The 19,503-nt window shown below is 40.6% G+C and overlaps 1 protein-coding gene across 1 annotated transcript in view; it reads left to right on the forward strand.

The window, feature by feature from the left end:
* KIAA1958 overlaps positions 1-19,503 on the forward strand; it is a 101,649-nt gene that overhangs the window by 19,745 nt on the left and 62,401 nt on the right. Inside the window, 1 exon segment of the mRNA XM_081940916.1 lies at positions 15,344-15,443. The gene's annotated coding sequence lies outside the window, so the exon portion shown is untranslated.

Consider the following 19,503-nt stretch of genomic DNA (forward strand, 5'->3'; position numbering starts at 1 on the left):
GATAGGCGTTGAAATTATGCCAGGCCAGCCAGTCGGAACAGGTGAGTCTTTAGTTTCTGCCGGAAGGAGCGGAAGTCGGTGGTTCTAATGTCGGGGGGGAGGTCATTCCAGAGGGTTGGGCCCATCACAGAGAAGGCCCTACTCCTTGGCGCCGCCCGCTGGCATTGCCTAGCGGACGGCACCAGGAGAAGCCCCTCCCTGTGAGAGCGAATTGGCCGCTGGGATGTATGTGGGAGGACGCGATCCCGCAGGTAACTGGGCCCTATGCCATGGAGCGCTTTAAAGATGGTGGTCAAAACCTTGAAACGCACCCGAAAGACCACAGGCAGCGAGTGCAGCTCGCGCAGGAGCGGTGTTACATGGGAGTACCTGGTACTCCCCATGACTGCCCGCGCGGCTGCGTTCTGGACTAGCTGCAGTCTTCGGGCGCGTCCCAAGGGAAGCCCCATGCAGAGAGCATTACTGTAGTCCAGGCGAGACGTCACCAGTGCATGAGTGACCGTGCGTAGGGCGGTCTATTCCTTTTGTAAATAAATAGTAATCTTCCAGTGCTGTATGGCAATCAATTAAAAGTTTTAGTTCTATCATATTTGTCTCTTAATCCAGGATAGTTTCAGTTGTCCTTCCAAAATTACTATTGGTTAGAGACAATATTTTTTCTATCTACTAATTATGAACATAAAATATTTCAGGGAAGGTCTACCACTCCCAAAATGATGGGTCTATCAATAGGGTCTCTCTCCATTTAACTCATCACAGTTAATGATGATAAAACTATATATGCTCTTTTGTATTTTACCTTTTTCTTGGATCTTTTTAAAATTTATTTTTGATTTTCCGTAAGTTGCTAGCTTCCAGAAATATCAGCCAGTCTTTAAGTGTCCCTTTTACCACAAATGTAATATGCTACCTCTGCATTATTTTGCTTATGAATGACCTTTCTGTGTTTTAACAAAAAGAGAGGTTTTTCCCCTTTTGTTTTCCATAGATCTTGCAAATCAAACATAATAGTAATCCTTTTTTTATTTCAGATATGAAAAGTATTAACTCCCCTATTATAGAATTACTTTGAGGTAACATGGACAGCCTATCAATTTTATAAAATAAAATAAATAATATAAATATTTCAATATAGTGCTTATTAAGTATCCCGACTCTCCTCGTTTCTGTGTCTGCCCCTCTTTTTATTTTTTTTATTTATTGTTATCTTTAGAGTAGAAAGTAATTGAAAATGAAATTGATCCAAGTGCATTGTTTTTATTGTCTTATATAAAATATATTAATGGCCCCATCTAAGCATTCATTTAGTAGCTTTACTGGGTACAAAATGACTTTCTTGGTTTGGGATACAAACAATATTTTCCAAAAAAATAAATTGTCCCACTTAAAAACCTTTATGCACTGTTTGTCTAAAAACATTATATAAAACAGCGGCCCAGGATTTCTCAACCTTGGCAACTTTAAGATATCTGGATTTCAACTCCCAGAATTCCCACAGCCAGCCATGGGGAAATATCTGAAACAGCCTATTCTTCAGAAAGATCACAGATCTCACAAGATCTACTTTCACTCAGTTTGCAATGATTTCATGAATAACTTCTCCCAATTTCCATTATTTACTAATTATTTCAAAACTGACATAAAAAGTATATTGAGCTTTCTCAGGGACATAGGTGGTAAAAGTCCTGGCAATAGTTATGTAAATTTTAAAACTACAGCATTTTCTTTTTATGCTGATCATAGAATAGAATAGAATAGAATAACAGAGTTGAAAGGGACCTTGGAGGTCTTCTAGTCCAACCCCCTAGGCGGGAAACCCTACACCACTTCAGACAAATGGTTATCCAACATCTTCTTAAAAACTTCTAGTGTTGGAGCATTCACAACTTCTGGAGGAAAGTTGTTCCATTGATTAATTGTTCTAACCGTCAGGAAATTTCTCCTCAGTTCTAAGTGCTTCTCTCCTTGATTAGTTTCCACCCATTGCTTCTTTTTCTACCCTCGGGTGCTTTGGAGAATAGCTTGACTCCCTCTTCTTTGTGGCAACCCCTGAGATATTGGAAGGCTGCTTTCATCTCTCCCCTAGTCCTTCTTTTCATTAAACTAGACATACCCAGTTCCTGCAAACATTCTTCATATGTTTTAGCTTCCAGTCCCCTAATCATCTTTGTGGCTCTTCTCTGCACTCTTTCTAGAGTCTCCATATCTTTTTTATATCGTGGCGACCAAAACTGGATGCAGTATTCCAAGTGTGGCCTTACCAAAGCATTATAAAATGGTATTAATACTTCACGTGATCTTGATTCTATTCCTTTGTTTATGCAGCCTAGAACTGCGTTGGCTTTTTTGGCAGCTGCTGCACACTGCTGGCTCATATTTAAATGGTTGTCCACTAGGACTCCAAGATCCCTTTCACAGTTACTGCTATTGAGCAAGGTACCGCATATATTGTGCTGGTGCATTTTGTTTTTCTTGCCTAAATGTAGAATCTTACTTTTTTCACCATTGAATTTCATTTTGTTAGATGGCGCTCAATGTTCAAGTTTGTCAAGATCCTTCTGTATCTTAATCCTATCTGCAAATTTAATGAGTTCCCCATTTATCCCCTCATCCAAATCATTGATGAAGATATTGAAGAGTACTGGGCCTAAAACAGAGCCTTGAGGTACATTTTGTAAGTGTAGTTTGGACCGACTTGATTCTGAATTGGATATTGAATGGAATGGGGTTCATCAAATGCCTTCCAATCTCCAGGCAACATTCTTGCATGCTAGATCTATAGCTTGTCCTGAATCAAATTGGATAACAAATATCCTGTTTGGCAAGAGTTAACTCTTCAGTTTTTAGGAAATGAACTTGGTGAAAACCATATTTGTTCATGTATCCATACCGCTTCAGAAAAAAAGTGTGGCTTCTGAACACCAATATACTTGGTACCTTCTTCAAACTAGAGATACAATTTGTTCTATTTTGTGCATGAAATGTGTGCATGTTTCTAATTTTAAGCTGATTAAAAGCTGTCCATGAGTCATGTTGCATTTCCTTCCTGTCAAAAATCTGTAAGCAATTTCCAACTCATCCAAATATTTTGCAACTGAGTATCTTATTAAGTAAGCAATTGAAGCATCCTAATATGCTAATCTTCTGAAAATTAAGATTGGCCACCTTCTGGATATAATCAGAAAGAACTGTCTGGCATAGAAGTATATGAAAATGAAATTCCACTGGCATGAAAAATACTCCATTATGCCAAATGTGAGGTTTTTGAATTATTTATGTATGGAAGAAGTATAGTGTTACTGTGCACAGAAATAGATAATTTATAGACAAGGTTGTTATTAAACATAACCTTAATTTACATGAAATGTGTTACTCTTTAATTGGTTCTTTTAAGCAAGCTGCACCTGCTTTAATAAGTACATCATGTTGTTTGCATGTATTATACATATTTTTTTAAAAGAATGCTTAAAATCTGTTTCCTTTGGTTTCTGATTAAAACAAACAGAAACTTTATATAATCATATAAAGATTGTATTATAGCTTCTGTGTGATTATCTTTTATTAAGCAGATTGCTTGTTTAAGAAGTCAGCAATAGTTTATATTGTTCTCTGATTGGTATGTAATGCCTGGTTTTTTTTTTTCACCAGCCTATACAAAGTTAGACTTTTCAGTTAATGGGAGTAGACAGGCAAATGAATTTATTACAACCATTCTGAAATCTGTGTTCTTTTTTTAAAAATGACAGAACGCTTCCATTCCCAAACATTCTTAACCCACTAAATCAATTAAGATTTGCTTACCAGTTGCTCTGACAGCATGTGGAAACACTAATTGGGTTAAAAGTTACTATTTGGAAAATGTGGAGTCCTTGCTCAGAAAGTGCATAATTTGGGGGCTAGGAGAGTAATGGTGAGCTCCATTGGGGCTACCAGAATAATCTGAGTAAGCATTAGATAGAAGAAAAAGAGAGTTTTTTTCTAGTGGTCAGGGCACCAGACTAGAGAATGGGAGGCCATGAGTTCAAGTCCTGTTTTAGCCATGAAAGCCAGCTGGGTAACCTTGGGCCAGTCACTGTCTCTCTCTCTCAGCCCAACCCAGCCCAACTCACAGGGTTGTTGCTGTGTGGGGGAAAGGAGGAGAAAGGTACATTGGATATGTTCACCACAGTGACTTATTTGTGAAAATAATAAAGGTAGGATAAAAATAAAGAAGAGATGGCAAAAAAAGACATAGTAAACTTTTGGCCCCCAATTTTTTTTTGTCATTTGGGTTTCCAAAGTCTTGAACTTCCTTTGATAGATAGAAAGGACACAAAGGCAAAAGATTGGACAGCTATTTGTCCTAGATGCAATGCGGTCTCCTGTCTCGGGCGGAAGGTTGGATTAGAAGACCTCCAAGGTCCCTTCCAGCCTTGTGATTCTATAATTCTGTATCCCCAGCTAGCTGGCAGCCATTCACTGAAAATGTTTACTGGGTCATTTTGGATTGAGGAGTTTGGTGAAAACTTTCTCTTTTGCTGTGATTTTTATTGTACAATGATAGTTTCTGTTTGCTGGAGTTTAGAATTGCTTTTAAATACAGCTTTGGTTATGGCATTCTTGAATTTGGTGCTAACAGTTTCAAGTCAGTTTGAAGTGATATAGGGTTATAATTTCTAGCCAGCATGGCTATTGCCAAAATCATCAATCTGGGAAGAGGTGTATGTGTGTGTGTGTGTGTGTGCGTGACTCTGTCATTTTATATTCTTACTTATTGCTAAAATGAGAGATTCAGAAATTTTAATGTTCATGTAATTTGGGGCAAAATATCTCCTTTGGAATTCAAATTTAAAATGTGACCATCTGAGTTTTTAGATTGCTTGTATTTGTTTCCACATTTCTCCTACAGGCAGTCCTTGATTTTTGACCATTCATTTAACAACGGTTCATAGTTACGTTCGTGGTGAAAACTGGCAACTGATGATTGCAGTATCTTGCAGTCAAATGATCACAATTTGTGACTTTCCCAGCTGGCTTTCAACAAGGAAAGTCAATGGGGAAAGCCAGATTTGGTTAAGAGCCATGCGCTTTACTTAATGACCATGGGAAAATGGTCATAAAATTGGATCTTGTCACAATAATGACTCACTTCACAACTGAATTGCTTAGCAATTGAAATTCCGATCCAAATTATGGTTGTAAATGGAAGAATATCAATATATTGATATTTTGGGCTTTCAGCATACCTAATTAGAAGGTTTCAAGTTGATCTTTTTATCAATTTATACTATAAAGGAAATACAGTAGTCCTCAACGTACGGCCTCAATTGAGCCTAAAATGTATGTTGCTAAGCGAGGCATTTGTTAAGTGAGTTTTGCCCCATTTTACGACTTTTCTTGTCACATTTGTTAGTCACTGAATCACTGCAGTTGTTAAATTAGTAACACGGTTGTTAAGTGAACCTGGTTTCTCCATTGACTTTGCTTGTCAGAAGGTCGCAAAAGGGAATCACATGACCCCGGGACACTGCAACCGTCATAAATGTGAGTTAGTTGCCAAGCATCCAAATGTGACTCATGTGACCACAAGGATGCTGTGACAGTCATAAGGATGAAAAATGGTCATGTCACTTTTTTCAGTAATGTTGTAACTTCGAACAGTCACTAAGTGAACTGTTGTAAGTTGAGGACCCTCTTTTGGAAGAGGGCTACCAAATGGAAAGTATGGAAGTTTAAATCTAATTCTGTAGCATTGTCTCTTCTAAAAAGACTCCAACTGTACCACATTTTACATATATATATGTGCAGTGGTGGGATTCAAATTATTTTACTACTGGTTCTGTGGGTGTGGCTTGGTGGGCGTGGCTTGGTGGGCATGGCTTGGTGGGCGTGGCAGGGGAAGGATACTGCAAATTCTCCATTCCCTCCCCACTCCTGGGGAAGGTTACTGCAAAATCCCCATTTCCTCCCAATCAGCTGGGACTGGGGAGGCAGAGAATAGATGGGGGTGGGGCCAGTCAGAGGTGGTATTTACTAGTTACCCGAACTATTCAAAATTTCCGCTACTGGTTCTCCAAAACTGGTCAGAACCTGCTGAATACCACCTCCGATGTGCATATCTGTTGGTATTCCTGGTAGCATTTTCTTCTTCCTTTTTAGAGTTCTTAATTTTGGAAATGATACTGCTGGGGAGACTCTTCTGATGTACAATGACTTCAGTTCACCAGAAAAAAGTGGGATGCACCCCTAATAATTAAAATTATACACAGTTTGGAAAAAAAAGGAGAGATGATTGGTAGAAGGGAATAAAAGGCATGTATGTATTTTATATATCATGGAAGAAACATACATAAAAAAGCTTTCATTATCTCTGTTTTAATACTGGAATTGAGCTCATATAACGAAGGTAAATGTTGGGAGATTGATAGAAAAATGCATTATGCATAATTCAGCTATGGAATTCCCTGCCAGAAGATATAATAGCTTCTAATTTACAAGGCTTTAAAAGGAAATTAGCTGAACTTTGGAAATATATACTATTCCCCAGAATTTAAAGCAGTGTGTCTTTGAATACTAATTGCTGGAAACAATCTCAGACGAGAGCTACTGCCATTATATCTTATTTGTGAGACTCCGCTTGGTTTCTGTTGGAAATAATCTCGGAGAAGGAAGGAGATGTAATCCAACACATCTCAGCAAGCCTCTTCTTATGTCCATATAATGTACTGATTGTAAGATTTATATGCTAGTGTAACAGGCTTTATGCTTGGATAATTGAACTTACATTTTCAAACTGTTCGGAATTATCATTAACACAATATTCCACTCGTTCCAGAAATAGGATGAGTGTTACCTTGTCATGTGGCATTTTATTCAAGTGCGGCTCTACTCTGTCCTTAATTGCACATTCAAGCCGTGAAAATGTACAGTAAATTCTGAAAGCGATTGCAACAATATCATTTCCTCCACTCTCATAATTGCACTGCACAGAGTTTTCATATGGTGTCAAAGTAGCATAAATCCCGCTATGATGTATATTAATAGAGAAATAGGCTTTGGGTAGGATTTTCAGGAGATTTGAAAAGATAAACACTGGGCTAATTTCCATACACAGTCGTCTGATCCAACCCCCTTATTTACTGAAAGATATTTGACTAGATGGCATATTCTGTTGCTTTTACATTGTCCAGACATTTAGGGGAAAGAAAACTAAAAAGCCACTTTCAGATAAACAACATTTAATTGCATTACTCCTGAGAAATTTAATTCACTCTTCAGTTATGTTTGGGTAAATCAGTTGCATGCCGCTCGAGATGCAGTATTACAATTGCTTTAGTCTCAAATAAACAGCTATAGAAAAGGCTATTTTCATAGATGGGTTATCTATTATTTATTGTATTGTTGTATCTATGGTATCCTGTAACACTATGATCTGCATGCAACCAGATATTTTCTATCTCGATGTCAAAAGCAGAAAAGATGTAACAGGGAGTCCTCACAATCTCAATTGTGAGCAGCCAACCTAAGCAGTGTGGGTATTAGGTGAAACATCACATGCAGAGGTGGTATTTAGGTGGTTATGACCGGTTATAGCGAACCGATAGGGGAAATTTTGAGTAGTTTGGAGAACTTGCAAATACCACCTCTGGCTGGCCCCACCCCCAATCTATTCACTGCCTCCCAGCTGATTGCCTGGGTCTTCTATTGTTGCCCTGCACAGGAGGAAGGAGCTGGAAATCAGATTAGTGGAGTGGGGAGGGAATGGGGATTTTGCAGTAAAGTTCCCCAGTAGCGGGGAGGGAATGGGGATTTTGCAGTATCTTTCTCCTGCCACACCCACCAAGCCACGCCCACAGAACCGGTAGAAATTTTTTTGAATCCCACCACAGGTCACATGACTGTGCTGGACTTACAAAATAATTCTGCTTCAGTCATTAAGCAAATACCTGTTGGTCGTTAAATGCAACATTATATGACCATGGCTTTCCAATTGACGTTGCTTGTTGGAAGTCAGTTGTGATGGTGATCACATAACTATGGATTTCTGTGGCCATCATAAATGCACAACAGTTTTGAAGCACCCAAATCATGATTCGGTGACTGAGGAGATGCTGCGATAGCCACAAGTTCGAGGACTGGTCATAAGCTTACTTTTTCAGCACTGTTGCAGCTTTGAATGGTTGCTGAGCAAGGCAATGGGTAAGTGAGGACCACCTGTTTTCCAAATTGTATAGCAGGCCTGTACAACTTGTTGAGGAGAAAAGGCCATATTGATAAATTAATTTTTTGTGTGGGCTGCAATTATGAGAAGTGCTAATCCACCTGTTCTGTGGATACTGGAGTGGTGGAAGCAGTGGCAATGTTGTCTCTAAATTTACTACTTTTTAAAAAAACGGTGGGCCATACAAAGCTACTTGGAAGTCCATGTATTGTGCAGATCTGTTCTATATACAAAGGCAGAATTTAAGCTCCTGTTGCTTTATTCTATTTCTTAAACCTGAATGGATCATTCGGGATACAGTTAAACTTCTCAGTCAATCCATCAAAATTTATTAAGTGCTGGCAGGGGAATTCTAGAAGTTGAAATCCACAAGTCGTAAGTTGCGAAGGTTGGACGTCCTTGGTCTAATATTAAACAAAAGAAAAATGGCAGTAATTCAATAATTATAAAAAGGAATCTAAAAAAGATGAGAAAATTCTAAATCATTTTATGACTAACACTAATATCAGTGAGGAGCCAGAAAACTTCTAATAGCTACAATTATTAATTTAAAAAAAACCTTTGTAACCTTAGAAGTTTTTGAGGAGGGATTATCCAAAAGAACTGTAATAACTTCCTGGTCACAATGACAATTAAGAGTGATTCGCAACTGAAAATATCATATTTTATTGCGATTGTGTGTACAGTGGACATTAATAGTATAGGTGAGACACATCTCCAAGTCTGAAAAAAATTACATATTTAACTAGTACAATTTAATTGGGGAGGTGAGGTAAAATTAGCTTTCTTTGCCAAGGACAGCATTTTGGGAAGTCTATACATATATGCTCAGAAATAAGTTCCCCTATATATGTTCCCACAGTGCACTTGAATGCTTAAAATGGAAGGTTAGTCTGTTGTAGAAACACAAAAAGCAAATTACTGTAGTTAACAGTAAGATTAATTTTAGCTCAAAGTTAAAAGATTTGGAAGATTAAGTTTAGCTCAAAGCAGACTAAGTCGCACACCCACACTAGACTAAAGAAAATCCATTCAGCATTTTTTGGTAGAAAAAATATTCCCAATAACAAAGAAGTGGCTTTGACTCAGTTAGTGTAATCATATGTGTAACCAGAAACATTGCTAAGGAGATTTTTGCTCAGTTGGTGGCTGATAGGGACAGATGTTCCAGAAGCAGAGCTATTGAACTTGCAGCCTTAATTTTCTTGTAGCCTGTTTAAAAAGAGGAAATATTCATATTATACACACTCATCTTATTGTTACACTCAAGGTAGGATCTGTAGGTAACTATATAATTCAACTTGAAAAACCTGTCTGACTGAAAGAAAACTGGAATGAGAGAAGTGAATAGTGAATGCAGTTTCTTTGAAAGCAGTGCCAATCTCAGATTGTTTTCAAGTATTTAATTTAGCCAGACCTATATAAAACTGCTATTTTGGTCAACCTTTTTGCATTCCCTTAATATTATATACATACCCATACTACATACAGTTGCAGAAGCAATCTCTGTGGCTAAATTACCATTCTGTTCAGCTTCTACAAATGGACAAATTTCTAAGTAAGATTTTTCTACCATATACTATTACCAGTGAGTGAATCTCTTGCCGGTATGTTCTCCCCCCCCCCCCCGGCTATTTTTGACTTTTTGTTTCCTTTCATAGACATTAAAAGCATGTACTTGAATTTTAGTTTTGACCCCCAAGCACTGAAGTACAGAGGCATCACCTTGCTGACTCTGTATCAGACAGAGGTGGGTTCCTATCAGTTCGCGGCCAGTTCGGGCAAACCTGTAGTGGAAATTGGGACTGGGTCGCCAAACTGGTAGGGATGGTAGGCTGGCCATGCCCCCAAATCGACTCGGATGTTCGCCGTACCTCGCCTTCTCCACATGCATCCACAGAACTGCCTCCTCTTGCCTACACACAGGTAAACATTTGCGCTAGTCTACACCCCCTCCCCACGCAGTTGCAGCCATGGTGGAGACAGGGGCAGCCCAGAAAGCTTCACAGCCATGTAGCTACGAAGCTTGCCAGGCTGGGCAGCCCCCTCCCCAGCGGGACAAAGCCGCTGCAGTTGCAGCTCCTGGAGAGCCACACTCATATTGGCGATCTGGAGGGCAGGAGGAACTGGCCTCTGCCTCCTAGCTTGGGAACCAGGCGGGGCGAGCTGGGCAGGGGCAATGGCGGAGTCCGGTGTTCGGGGATGGCAAGATTAGCATGCTCCCAGCCATGCCCTGCTGGCTCTGTCTGCTGGCTCAGGGCAGCGGGCTCAGCTGCAGCCCAGACAAGCCGAGAAACTGCGGGGAGCCTCCCATGTGTTGCACTCACTCCCAGACTTTGTCCATGCCTCTGCGCCTTTTCAGCCACCCAGCTTGCCGGACTGCCCCCGTCCCCACTGCGGCTGCAGCGGTAACTTCTAGCCTGGCACTAGCCCGGTGGGGAGGGGGGCAGCCTGGCAAGCTTTGCAGCCACATGGCTATGAAGTTTGCCGGGCCAGGTGGCCCTCTTCCCTCCAGGCAAGTGTCTCCCGAGGCTGCCTCCATTGCAGCTGTGGTGGGATTGGGGACGGGGACAGCCCGGCAAGCTTCAGGCCTGAAAACAACGCAGAGGTGTGAGTGAAGGCTGGGAGGGGGCTACAACATGCGGGAGGCTCTCCGCAGTTCCTCCACTTCTTTGCTCTCTCCACCTTGCAAAGTAAAGAAAAACGTCTTGTGAGTGCGAGACAATTAATAACTTCTTGCACTCTTGATAAGTTTTTCTTTACTCTGCAAGATTTTTCCCTGCATACAACGTCTGAGAGATATTGAAGTGGAGTGCAATTTGGGGGGGCAGGGGATGGGGTGGGGCGGGGCACGAGATGTGCATCTTACCGGAGACTGGCAGCTCTGGATCTTGCGGCTTTTTCAGTATTTTCTCTTTTTCTTAAAAGCCTCTCCAGACAAGCTTGAAAACTACTGAAGTTGCTTCTGGAGTGGGCATTCAGGCAGTGTTCTTCCCCCCTCCCTGGATGCCTATAGCCTCAGAGCCTTGGAGCCTGCAGCGTTGGAGCAACTCCCGGCTCTTGCGCAGTAAAGAAAAATTTCTCGTGAGTGTGAGGCAATTAACAGCTTCTTGCACTCACAAGAAGTTTTTCTTTACTGTGCAAGTATGGTTTGTGGCTTCTACGTTAAGGCCAACTATGTCCATTCGTTTGAAAAATCTATATACTCCTGTTTTGGTATGCTAAGACAGAGATCCATAATCTTTCCAGATTGGTGACCTGGAGCAGGGGGTGAGGGGAGAGGGAGGAAAGGGGGATGGTATAGTGGGAGGGCAGGCATGGGCGCATGCATGGCGAATGGGACCGCAACACTCATGTGAATGGGACTGCAGGCTCCTGTGACATTCACACAAGTGAGGCCTCAAGCACCTGCAATGCTCACATGAGGGGGGCTGTGCGCATTTGTGCGCACCAGCTGGCCACTCATTCAGCTCGGCTGCAAATAGGCTGCAGACTAATCTTGTGGTCCACAGGATGGGGACACCTGTGCTAAGAGATATGAACAAAAGAATACAAATCAAGACACTGCAGATATTCTTGGGGCTTCGTCAGTATGAATAATAATAATAATAATTTGAATTTATTAGCCGCTCCCTTTCCAGGCAGGACTCGGGGCGGCGTACAATGGAGCATATAGAACATAAAACATGTGTACAAACATATAAACATACATATATACAAAGACACACATGCACGGAGGAGGTAACAAATTACAACATTTAGACAGTTAAAAATCACCATTAAAATACCCCAATTGTAAGAAACCCAATGTACAATTAAAATTTAAAATTTAAAAAGACAGTCAGGAGGAGTGAGAAAAATTACGGTTGAGCCAGGCCAGATAATTGAAAGAGGTGGGTCTTCAGCTGTACACGGAAGGAGCGGAGATCGGAAGTAATCCTGATGTCACGGGGGAGGTCATTCCACAGGGCTGGGCCCATCACAGAGAAGGCTCTGCTCCTGGGTGTCGCCCCCCGACACTGTTTGGCGGACGGCACCCGGAGAAGTCCCTCTCTGTGTGAGCGAATTGGTCGTAGGGATGTGTGGGGCAGGATGCGATCCTGCATGTAACTAGGCCCTGTGCCATGAAGCGCTTTAAAGATCATAATCAAAACCTTGAAACGCACTCGGTAGACCACAGGAAGCCAGTGCAGCTCGCGCAGGAGAGGTGTTACAGGGGAGTATCTAGTCCTCCCCATAATCACCCGCACGGCCGCGTTCTGGACCAACTGTAGTCTCCGAGCGCATCTCAAGGGAAGCCCCATGTAGAGAGCTAAATGAATTAAATGTTTTACTGCTTCTAGATTGCAAAGAATCAGATTCCTGATCTGATTCATTACTATAATTAAAAGCTCTGTTGTCTTTTATCAGCTTCAACTAATATATTAGTAGCTTGTTCATTTGGATGGAGTCACCTGGTTGAAATTATGGACAGTCCGATAACAGTTCCTTTAGATTATTATAATCATAAGTGTGCATACTGCTCTAATATCAGTTTGCTATTGATTCAAACTATGGCAAACAGATTACAAATGTTGGCTCCCTTTGTGTAATTGAGCCCAGCTTAAAATGTTGGTTTTTAATCTTAAAAATCTTAAATTGCTTAGTACTAATTTATCTGAAAGCTGTCTATATTTCTATATTTAATTTATTTATTGGGTTTACTGCCTAATTCGATTTAAAAAAAGTTTCCTGGAAGTTTTAGCATAAAAATAGTAAGATACATAAAAAACCAATAAACAAAGAATCAGAGTACAATAGTGCCAATTCATATCTATCTGAACATTATGGGCATTTTTCCAGAGACCCCACCGCATGATTATTATTCAATGAAATTACATAAAGGGGGGGGGGGCTTTTTCATTAATTGTACTCTTACATGCCTACTCACTCAGCAAGATTTTTCATATGGGATCACTGGGCAGCAAAAAACATTCACCCAGGCTTTTAAAATAAATTACATAATTCACTTGAGATCTCTCCGTTTTCAAGTTATTCTTGGGTTGCTGTGAGTTTTTATTTTTGTTGCATTAATCTTGTTTTTTATTCCGCACAGCCTTTTGTATTAAATTGGTTTTCTGTTTACTTATTGTAATCTTTCCACAAAGCTTCATCTTACATGGTGCTATACAAATGTCATAAATATTTAAAATAAATAATGTTTAGGCAATCTTTTCTTCCTTTCCCTTTTGTAAATATTTTTTCTTCAAATTAAAAATGCTAGTGATAAGAATGGTAACTTTAAGAATTAGAAATTGTGCTTTGAACTTTGAGTGTAAACCTTCCAACAGGGAGTAGATTAGCACTGAAAATCTTTTGAGCTAAAGAAAGGAATAAAAATACATTAAATAAATAAATACTGCATGGGTTAATACATTATCCCAAGGCACTTTTTAACTGTTACTGAATAAACCATTGGGTTGGTTTATACAGTACACTGTCATAAATCATGGCTTACAAATTACATTGGCTATGTTTGTACAATATCCTAAACTAAAAATAAACCGCATTGTGATTAATATGATATATGATTTTACCAGTAGCTGTGTTTGCACAATGCACTTAGTTAAATGCCATCAAGTAGAACTTGTCCCTTGATGTCTGCATGGGTAAATGCTTGACAGTTTGACATATCCCAAGCAACAACCCTAGCTCTTCTTTGAATTCATCATCCATCACATCCATTGTCACCCCTTAACTTTCTTTCCTTAGCTTTGCCAAACATCATTTTTCTTTTCTAGTCTCTCAGCTTTTCATATCACTGTGCCCAAAGGATTGTGCTTGACTGATCATCACCTCAAGGAAACAGTCAGTTCCTTTAATCCAGGGCTGATTAATTGGGTTCTTAAAGTCCATGATCTTTTAGTGACCGTCTCCAAATCTGTAATTTGAAGGAGCCTATCTTGTTCACCTTGTTCTTTTTAAATGTCTGGGTTTTAGAGCCACACATTATTACATCATTACTTTCAATAATGTTATAGAAATATCTCCTTTTTAAAATGCTTATTTAAGTTTGTCATAGATTCATTCCTTAGGATTAATCTTTTTGCTCATGTAGTATTATTTTCCTGTTTAGCTATTCTTAAGGTCAAAGGGGAAAACAACCTTCAGTTTTTCACTTTCAGGCGTAAATTTACTAGGCTTATTACTTAATTCTGTCTTTGCTTTTATTCTGATGTGTTTTCTTTCTACTTTACCCAATAACCAACCTGTAGTGCAATACCATATTTATGCAAAGCATTCCATAATTCAAATGTATTTGCTTTTGTCATATACTATGTAATAACTTTTCTTTATCATAGTCATACACTTCTTAATGATCTAAAATGGGAGGAGAGGGGAAATGGTCTATACACCCAACATAAAATCACAACATCCCCAAATCTGCTTGTTGTTATTGCTTGCAACTATCTTTCCCCCCTATATTCTATATTTTTCTATATTCCAAAAATAATAGCAAAATGAAGAACAATGCATGAATTAAAACAGTGTGAATAGACCAATTGGTACTTTATTAAAATTGAAGGGGTTGGAGTTTACTGTAAGCAAGCCATGGCATGAGTGAATTCTAAACATTTGAGGCTATAAATGTCCTTGATCACCTGATTGTGCAAACAAGAATAGTTATCAGTGGTTAATGATGTTTGAATTAACATCTCTAAGGAAACTAGTGATCTAATGATTAAGTACCAGCTAGAAACCAGGAGATTGTGAATACTAGGCCTCCCTTAGGCATGAAAGCTGGTTGGGAGACTTTGGGCCAGTCACACTCACTCGGTCCAACTCACCTCACTGGTTGTTTTTGTGGGGAAAATAAAAGAAATTATTATGTGTATTTGCCACCTTTACTTACTTATAAAAAATATTAAAGGCAGAGTTTTAAAAAACCCTTTCTGAGTGTGCGTACAAGTATAAACTGTTTTACCAAGCAATGTAGCAAACAACATCTTTTGGCCTATGTGTTCATCTTTTGTTGTTTCTTATGGAAATGCAGATATACTTTTATGATTTCAAAAATAGATTTTTCACAACCAATAGAGAGCAAAATGTATGTGGGATTAATAATCTTATAGCATTTATTTATTCCTCTTTTTTTTTCTTTAGATAGATAAATGGCTGGCCTTGTGGGTAAAACTCTTGTTTACACCTGAACACATCCAAGTTCAGACCCCCAATCAACTTTAGCTTTTCTGGCTATATCTTGGTAAGTTTTTTCCTTGTGCATCTTTGTAACTTTACAGTACATCTTTTAAAATAATGTTTATCTTTAAAATTTTTAACATTTCATTCTCTTTCCTGGTACTACACTTGACTGTCTAGGTGCACAGTTTGAACTAGGAAAATAATTCTTGTGAATAGTGTCGTAGTGGTAATATTAAAGGAATGGGTAAGCAATAGGTCTTTTACTATTGCGCATGTGCGCATCAAGCGCACGCACATGCGTGAAATGTGTCCCTGAGCAAACTGGCAGGAACAGAAGCCAGAACCCATCCCTGGTACAGGTAGTCCTCGGTTTACAACAGTTTATTTAGTGACCGTTCAAAGTTACAGCGGCACTGAAAAAAGTGACTTATGACCATTTTTCACAGTTACGACCATTGCAACATCTTCCTGGTCACATCATAAAAATTCAGATGCTTGGCATGTGTATGATCGTTGCTGTGCCCTGGGGTCAGGTGATCATCTTTTGTGACCTTCTGATAAGCAAAATCAATGGGGAATGCAGAGTCACTTAGAAACCATGTGACTAACTTAACAACTGCAGTGATTCACTTAACAACTGTGCCCAAAAAAGGTTGTAAAATGAGCTAACTGAACAAATGTCTTACTTAACAACAGAAATTTTGGGCTCAATTGCGATTGAAAGTCGAGGACTACCCGTACCAAAGTTCTTCACTTGGAAGGAATCTTAATTTAAGGTTTGAGCATTATACCTTCTCCTTCGTTAGATCCTGAGAATAAAAATAATCACAGGCTAGAATACTTGGAGAACTTCCTAAAATACTGGAATTGTAATTTGAACATAAATATGAACCAGTTGCCAAGCATCTAAATACTAGGTCAGGGGTGTCCAAACTTGGGAACTTTAAGACTTGTGGACTTCAACTCCCAGAATTCCCCAGCCAGCCATGCTGGCTGGGGAATTCTGGGAGTTGAAGTCCACAAGTCTTAAAGTTCCCAAATTTGGACACCCCTGCCGTATACTATACTAGTATAGTAACCGATACCGGTACTAGTTTCCAGTGTTCCTACCTGCTTTGCTACCATGTCTCCAGGGCTTCAAGTGAAGGCAGACCCGTCCATCATGAAGTGGTACCAAGAGCTGCAGAAAGAATCCGAACAGTGTGTGGCTTCCTTCAGTCGCTTGGCCACCAGCAAAGACCTGCAGGTAAGAACTTCCTAGAGCAGGCGTATCCAACCTTGGCAACTTATAGGTGGTACCTTGCTCAGTAGTAGTAACTGTGAAAGGGATCTTGGAGTCCTAGTGGAGAACCATTTAAATAGGAGCCAGCCGTGTGCAGCAGCTGCCCAAAAAGCCAACACAGTTCTAGGCTGCATCAACAGAGGGATAGAATCAAGATCACGTGAAGGGTTAATGCCACTTTATAAGGCCTTAGTAAGGCCACACTTGGAATACTGCATTCAGTTTGGGTCAGTTACTACTACTGAGCAAGGTACCACCTATAAGTTGCCAAGGTTGGATACGCCTGCTCTAGGAAGTTCTTACCTGCAGGTCTTTGCTGGTGGCCAAGCGACTGAAGGAAGCCACACACTGTTCGGATTCTTTCTGCAGCTCTTGGTACCACTTCATGATGGACGGGTCTGCCTTCACTTGAAGCCCTGGAGACATGGTAGCAAAGCAGGTAGGAACACTGGAAACTAGTACCGGTATCGGTTACTATACTAGTATAGTATACGGCAGGGGTGTCCAAATTTGGGAACTTTAAGACTTGTGGACTTCAACTCCCAGAATTCCCCAGCCAGCATGGCTGGCTGGGGAATTCTGGGAGTTGAAGTCCACAAGTCTTAAAGTTCCCAAGTTTGGACATCCCTGTACTAGGTAAATCATTGTGATATCTTTGTGAAGGATAAGACAAAAGTGGAGGCATTCATAAAAGAAATATAGTTGAGTTTCTGCACAACTGTCATAGATATTTATGGTTCGTCTACTTTGCTTCTTTTGCTGATGAAGAATAGTTTAGTAGTAGCAGTCATTCCGTCTGAAATATATTTTTGCCCACTGCATTTCTCATGAAAAGTGTACGCAACTAATTTGTAATCACATTAGATACAACTTATATACAGTTTTTAATGTACTAATATTGTGATATCATAGTGCCTTTCTTTGCTTTAGTTAAGAACCTAAGTATATTCCCGACTTAATGGCCAATGTAGAGTATATGAAGTCAGAATGAACTTAATCCAGAAAGGTTCAACAATAATGAACCTCTGCAGTTTAAAATTACAGGTTTTGTTATGCTAACATTGTTTCTAATTAGATATAAATGTTTAATGACTGACTTGATTTATGACTGGTCGCTTAGTGACCGTTTGAAGTTAGCACAGGCCTCCCTTGGGGTTATTTGCAAAATGGTGTCGAAGTTACGACAGCATGTGGAGCAAGTTGCAATGCCCCATATGCTCCATGACCGCATGTTGGGCACCTGGCAACCGGCCTGCATTTACAGCTGTTTGTAGTGTCTCACAATAGGTGACCACATTTTATTATAGGTTTGCTAAAAACCAGCATTTATTCTCAGTTGTTAGCAAAACTGGCCCATAGTGAACCATTGTTTCACAACAACGGCAAAATTTGCTTAATGAATGACCTGGTTTACTATCCTCACAACTTATGACCGTATTGTGTTGGTTCCATCAGAGTCAAAGACTACCTGTGCCAATTGTTTTCTGCGAGTATTCCGTACTTAAAAATGTATCTGCTGATTAGTCCTAGTGTAGTGATAGTGAACCTTTTTGGCTTGCGTGCCAAAAGCGGGGGGGGGGGGGCGGAGCAGGGTTGTACACGGTCATGACACGCATGTGCATGCTTCCCCCCTCTGCACGCATGCGTGCGTGACCAGCGCTGCCCCTGCTTTCAGTGCTCTTTTTTCGCCCTCCCCAGGCTCCAGAGGCTTTCTAGGAGCCTGGGGAGTGTGAAAACAGCCTCCTTGCTCTTCCCCCCCAGAGGCCCTGCAGAGGCTTCAGGAGCTTCCCTGAAGTCTCCGGAGCGCAAAAAACTGTCCCTACGGGCACACCGGAAGTGTGGGAACAGACTTCCGGTTTGCTCGTAGGTCTGTTTTTCACCCTCCAGAGCCTTCAGGAGGCTTCCCTGAAGCCTCCGGAGTGCAAAAAACCCGCCCCTATGGGCAAACTGGAAGTCACTTCCTGTTTGCTCGTAGTGCCGGTTTTTGCCCTCCGGAGCCTTCAGGGAAGGCTCCAGATGGCAAAAAATGGCCTCAAAAGAAGGCCGAAGTCAGCTGGCCAGCATGCGCATGCGCGCTGGACCTGACAAGGCAGCGCCTCATGTGCCCTGAAAAATGGTTCCACGTGCCACCTGTGGTACGTGTGCCATAAGTTTACCATCACAGTCCTAGTGTAACCTACTTCTACATCTGTATAAATAGCTCCTTTTACTTGGTAAAAGAGTCTCAGAAATATGTGGCCTATCATTTTGACAGTTGGAGACAAATGTGACCTCATCAGAGATGGTTGTGATATAGGGTAGCAGCCTCCAACCTTTTGGGCACTAGGGTCCAGTTCCGTGGAGAGAGGTTTTTCTGTGGACCAGGGTGTGTGTGTAGTTTTGTATGCTGCCTGCATCCTGCAGATGGGACTTCACTTGTTTGCATGGCCCAGTTTCTGGCATGCCATAGACCAGTGCTAGTCCACGGAACAGTGGTTGGGGACCCATGATATAGGGGACTTCAGGATGTGGTGGCGGCTTGTCCTTTTGAGGCACTACAAGAGGTGAAGAGACCCCGTGCTGCTACAAGTAGTTGTTTTTGCGCTTGATTCAAAAACTTCTTCAGTCAGTCCATTAAATCATAGGACTGAATCCTAGGAGATAAAAGAATTCAGTTTGCTGTTTTTTTTTTTCAATTTAGCCATTCGCCAGCACATTTATTTTACTGTGAGATTGTTAATATGCACCAACAGTGGATCTGACTGAGAACGTGGGAGATGGAAGACGGTCCTAGCAGAGAATTATTAAGCATCTGTATTTGTATCTATCCATGGTCCAGCACTGAACTAATACACTTTCA

The sequence above is a fragment of the Natrix helvetica genome (assembly GCF_964273705.1).
Source record: "Natrix helvetica genome assembly, chromosome: 2".
NCBI lineage: Eukaryota > Metazoa > Chordata > Lepidosauria > Squamata > Natricidae > Natrix > Natrix helvetica.